Source organism: Belonocnema kinseyi, chromosome 5 (genome assembly GCF_010883055.1).
Source record: "Belonocnema kinseyi isolate 2016_QV_RU_SX_M_011 chromosome 5, B_treatae_v1, whole genome shotgun sequence".
In the NCBI taxonomy this organism is placed as follows: Eukaryota; Metazoa; Arthropoda; class Insecta; order Hymenoptera; family Cynipidae; genus Belonocnema; species Belonocnema kinseyi.
In genome coordinates this window covers 116,615,259-116,621,258 of record NC_046661.1, presented here as the reverse complement: position 1 = coordinate 116,621,258, position 6,000 = coordinate 116,615,259, and positions in this window count along the sequence as shown.

The window sequence follows — 6,000 nt, the reverse complement described above, 5'->3', positions numbered from 1 at the left end:
AAAATCAAGTTTCAGCTATTTCGTATATTTGTCCGTCCAGCCGTAAATACGATAACCCTTGAAAAAAATAACAGATCAAATTGAGCTTTGGCCACAATTTTTTGAGTCCTAAAAGAAGGAATAAGTTCGCTAACCAGCATTCATTGGCCAACCACTTTATCCATTGATCCATCTAAAAATTTTCTTTTAACAATATTTTCATAGGACTATAGGATTCCTCAAAGAGGAATTGCAGCTTTTAAAAAGTCTTAAAGAATTTTTTAAAACCCTTTTTAATAGTCCTTATCATTTTTGTTTTATTTATCGAAAATGCTATTGAAAAATTGAAAATTCGAATTTTAACTCACACGACGTGAAATACGGGAAAAAAGTTTAAAAGAGAAATTGCAGCTTTCAAAAAAGCTCACAAGATCTTTTAAAACCATTTTTATACGCTTTGTCATTTTTTGTTTTATTTATCGAAAATACTATGAAAAAATTGAAAATTCGAATTTTGACCGAAACAACGAAAAATGCAGAAAAAATTTAGAGAAGAATTGCAAATTTTAAAGTCTTGCAAAATTCTGTTAAATCATTTTTTTATATTTATTATTTTTGGTTCATTTATTGGAAATACTAGTATGTTTAAGATCAAACATTCGAATTTAGTACTAAACGACATAAGGTGCGAGAACAAGTTTTAGGAACAAATTGAGATGACGGATGCAACAACTCAGCAGACGCTCGAAACCGCGTAGAAGTATTGTCCAGCCGGGAAAATCTATCGATAAAAAAAGTGCTCGGAACGTAAAACAAAATATACATTTGTATTCAGATTGATTCGTTCGACACTTTTTTCTTATGAAACTTTTTAATTAGATAATTATTACTTAAGATAAACAATAAAAACTTAGAAAATGTTCCGATCAAAAATCGATGTTTTGTAAAACACAACTCGCGATTATTCGGCCGTTTGTTGATAAAAATGCTTCAAATTTGTATGGTGTATTCTGAATATATAAGCAATGACTTTAAACAACGCACTTTGTTTAAAAAGCTAACAGTTTTTTGTTTATTTAATAACAAATTGATTCCCAATGAAAACCACGTTTTGCCAACTTCGACCAGTGGGACGATCATCGAAAAAATGTTAGTTAAAGTAACTTATCGCGAGGAAGTTGTTCACTAGACTTTGAAAAAGTGTTTCTGACAATTTAAAGAAAGTCAGTCGAAAATTATGGAAATGGCAGCGAGTTGAAGTCAACACACGCTGCCGCTGCAGTGCTCCGCTAATCGGCCTTTGTTCCGAAGAAACTGCCAGCAGCGGCAAAGAGCAACAAAATGCTTCAGTGACAGCATGTTTTGACTTCAAGTCGGTGCCATTTCTACCATTTTTGACCAATTCTCTTTATATTTTCATAAAAACTTTCTCAAAGTCTAGTGAACAAGTTTTTCGCGGCAAATTATTTCAACTAACATTTTTTCGATAACTGTCCCACTGGTCGAAGTTGGTGAAACGTGGTTTTCGTTCGGAATCAATTTGCTATTAAATAAAAACAAAAATATTCGCGTTTTGAACAAAGTGCGTTGTTTATAGTCATCGCTTATATATTGAAAAACTACTATAGAAATTTCAAGCATTTTTATCAATAAACGGCCGAATAATCACGAGTTGTGTTTTACAAAACATCGATTTTTGATCGGAAGATTTTCTAAGTTTTTATTGTTTATCTTAAGTAATAATTATCGAATGAAAAAATTTCATCAGAAAAATTTGTCGGCCGCGTCAAGCTGAAGACGAATATATATTTTATTTTACGTTTCGACCACTTTTTTTATCGATAGATTTTCCCTGCTGGACAATACTTCTACGCGGTTTCAAGCGCTTATCGAGTAGTTGCATTCGTCGTCTCAATTGCAGCGTTCAAGAAGTCCCGAAAAAATTTTTTTACTCATTTTTTCATAGGACTTGTCATTTTGGTTATATATTTCGAAAATACTACGCAAAAAGTCGAAAATTCTAATTTCAGGTCAAACGATATGGGATACGGAAAAAAGATTCAGAAAGAAATGAAAGCTTTCAGAAAGTCTTTTACTGTTAAAAATGTTCCGAAATTACGAAACGTTTCAGACGCAAAAGTACCGGAGTTTTCCAAATGTTTGTTACTGAATTCGCGATTACGATAAAATTTTCTCAAATTTACCAATTTTACGTAATGTTACGAAATTTAGGAGCAAATTACGAAAATACTTCGTACCATTCGGAAGGACGCCGCCGTTTTCGCCTAAGTCGCAGTATAAGCAGAGAATTTTTAAAAGTTCTTTTTACATATTAATTCCCTTTGAAAGCAACTTTTGGAGTGCAAAATCGCCGATTGTCTCATTCTTAGTGACTCGCGTGTCAGGAATTCGTACGCATCTGACATCATGAACATTGAAGTAAACAATGATAGTTCCTCTGACAAAATAAGTGACCATATTTTGTAAACAATTTTTTGATAAGACTTGTCATTTTCGTTTCTGCATAAAAAGTAAGGGAACAAATTTTTTAATCATAACGCGAAATAAGGAAGAAAAGTCGAAAGAAAGGATTGTAGCCTTTTATTGTAAGGTCGTTTAGAAAATAAACATACATTAAAGAATATCCATTGAAAATCGAGCGAGAAGCCTGAATATCACGATGCGAATATGTACCTCAAAGCCTACAGAGCTTTGAACAATTTAATGTTCAACTATACTTAATGAATACTTACCTGGAAAATTTAAATTACAAACATGCTTTAAAAAACTAGGATCTAAAGGGGATGTTATTATAGACGAGCGCACTTGGCTCGCTTAAACCACACCGTCCGACCTATAGTGTTTGTAGATAATTTTTCTGTGATCTTCTGATCATCTCTGGAAAAAATTATGTTTGGAGGTTGTGTTTCAGCATTATTTTTTATTAAAGAGTTTTCGTAGCCAATCTTGAAGAATTTATCTATAAATATTATAAAATAAATGTAAATTATCATAATTTTCGTACCCATCGGCACATTTTTTTAATTCTCAAGATTCGAAATATTTTACCTCGTTCCAATGTAGCAACTTTTAAGTATTAGCCATTTCAATTTTCAAAAATGTTATATTTTTGACCTACCCTACTACATATATATTTATTATGAAAATTTCTACAAAAAAATTTTAGACAATATAAATAATTTTTTGAAAATATTTAACAAATGGTTTAAAATATTAAAAAATATACCAGAAAACTTTTTGCATCAAACTAAAGAAACTCCTTTAAAGAATCAAGAGAGAAACTTTATTCATTTTTATTAGTGAAGAATACCAATTAAAGAAAAAATAGCTAGCATTTTGCAAATGTTCAAAAATATTTGGCATCCTATTTAAAGATTTTGGTGTGGATTCCAAAGCGCATGTATACTATATTTCATGTCCTTTTAACAGTTTGAGGTTAATTTAGGTGTACCTTTGTTACTAATGGGAAGATGTCAAGTAAAAGCGAATCTAACAATAATAATCATAAAATCTTCTCTGAGTTCGTCCCTGATGTCACTAAAATCTTCTATTAGAATTAACAAAAATATCAAAAAATTTAATTTCAAACTTTAATCTAAGAATACACATAGAAATATTGACGGAATACTTTGAGAGCCTACGAGAAATATCGGAGTGTTCCGACTCTCGTTTGAAACCAAACATGTACTATTTTTTCAATGATATGAGTTTTTCCTAAGTTTTTAGGAAATAAAGACAAACAAAAATTATAAGAATGTTCAATAACTTTTTGGCTCATTGAATGTTTCTTGAATTTTCCAAAAATTCAAATATTTAAATTAAAAAATGGAACAGAAGGTAATACCGAATCAAATTTTTTCTCACTTTTTTTGGATGACAATGTCTTCTGAGTATAGAAATTAAACATTTTCGGGATTCCCTAAAACAGTGTGCACAGTTTTAGTGGCTACCAATTTTGTGCGTGAAAGCTAGACGGCCTAAATTTAGAAAGCAACCAATGTTAGCCTCAAGCAGGCTAGATTAACATTCTTCAGAAACATGAAACGAAGTTTATGGAGTCGAAAATTCAGTCCAATTTATACTCATAAACGAATTCGACTTTGAAAATTATTAAGAGAACGTATTAAACGTATTAAAATGGAAATTTAAATTACCAATCCCATATGGTTATTTTGGGATGCTAAAAAATAAGTTTGGGATTCCAAAAAGCTGCTAGCTTATTGACGGCACCACTACGCCAATTTAATAAGAATTCCTTTAGAGGAAGATCTTAAGAATAAAAAAAAATTGTGTCTCATATTAATGTAATTGAAGCTCAAGAAGTTGCCTTGATTTCAGATTCCATTATTCGAATTCCTCAGTTCACTTCGATGGAACCTTCTGAACATCGAGCTTACCACTGTCGGTTGATTTTGCAGATTATTCGCAGGTTCCCATGGCTAGCATAGGTATGAGGCTTATTATAAATAAATTAGTCGCCATGGACGAGATAGACGGGGAAAGAAGAGAAGAGGAAAGGAGAGGAAAAGCATAAACAAGGAGCTAATGGTTACGTTTTGCTTCTGGAGATACTTATACGAAACGAAGAAAATAAAGATGAAGAAAACGAAGGAGAAGTAAAGAAGTAATGTCAATATGGAAAAAGAAGTAGCAGTAGTAGAAGAAGAGGAGGCAGAAGAAGAAGAAAAAGAAGAAGATGAAGGAATATTGCCGCCCGGCAATGCAGTCATTCATTCCCCAGTGGACGAAGGAAGGTAGAAAGTGACTTGAAACTTCCTTTGGAACCGGTCGTTTCCTTGGACTTCGTGGCTGTAAACCTGGTTGGAGAATCCTGAGAGCTTGCCGCGATACCTGCTCAGGCTGTTCACTGTTCATTCGAGTCCTACAACATACAACCCCATTACACGAAATTTTTAAACACTGAATTTTTCCACTTTAATACTATGGGACTTCAAGTCTCAGTTTGATATTCAGAGGAATGTCATAAATCTAGTTACAAATATGCCACTTTAAGACTCTTCCTCATTTATGGAAGTCAACAAAAGTAGGAAAATTCACCCGCCACAACTTTCTTTTTGCAACACGTACACGAAATTGCGATATTCCGTGACTGTGACCTGTGCGCGAAGTATTACCATCACAGAAAAAACGAAAGATAAAGTTTACGTCGATTCCACGTGAAAGATTCACCGCAACAACAATTAACCTTGCCGGATAAACTTTACATTAATCGAAGATAATTTCCGATTTTTCACCTTGCCAGGATAATCTTTCGCCTCATAAACGCTCCATTTTTATTCGAGATGTAGCGAGCATCGCGACGCTGGCGCTATCTATCGTCGTTTAACTTCATTAAATTGGAGAGAAATGGGGATTCCCATATGTCAGTTGTTTTTGCGCTTTTTGCTAAATGGTATTATAAATAAGTTCAAATTCGTCTGCAATAGTGTAATTTGTTTCTGAGTAGATACTATATCAGGAAGAACAATTCTTTTTCTTTTTTCTGTTGCTTATTCTACATGTTTTAACGAAATTTGCTCACTTTAGCGTGACACAGTAGACGAGATCAAAATTATTCACCTAACCTGGTTGAAACTTTTGTCGAAATATATTTAATATTTAAGTGTTGCAAGTCTTAAGTGCAACAAATTCTAACTTTTGTTTCTTTTTTGTGTTCTTTTAAATCTGGTGTCCTGATTTAGAACTCGAATTCACTCATACTTTGCCGTTTTACCATTGCTGCTAAGGACGCCGTAGCAGACGACATCTTTTATTCCATCGTAGGATAAACTTTCGCCAAATAGCATGTAAACTCTAACAGCGGGAAATTTTACATGCAACAAAATTTATCTTCAGTTTTTTCTGTGAAATTGTTCTACGGTAGGCTAATCTCAGCGAATATAAGCGAGACGTTTCGCACTAATATGAAGTTTTCAACACGCGTGAAATAGTCAGTTCCTCGAACTTTTTAAAAAATGTAATATTAAAAATTTTTTGTTC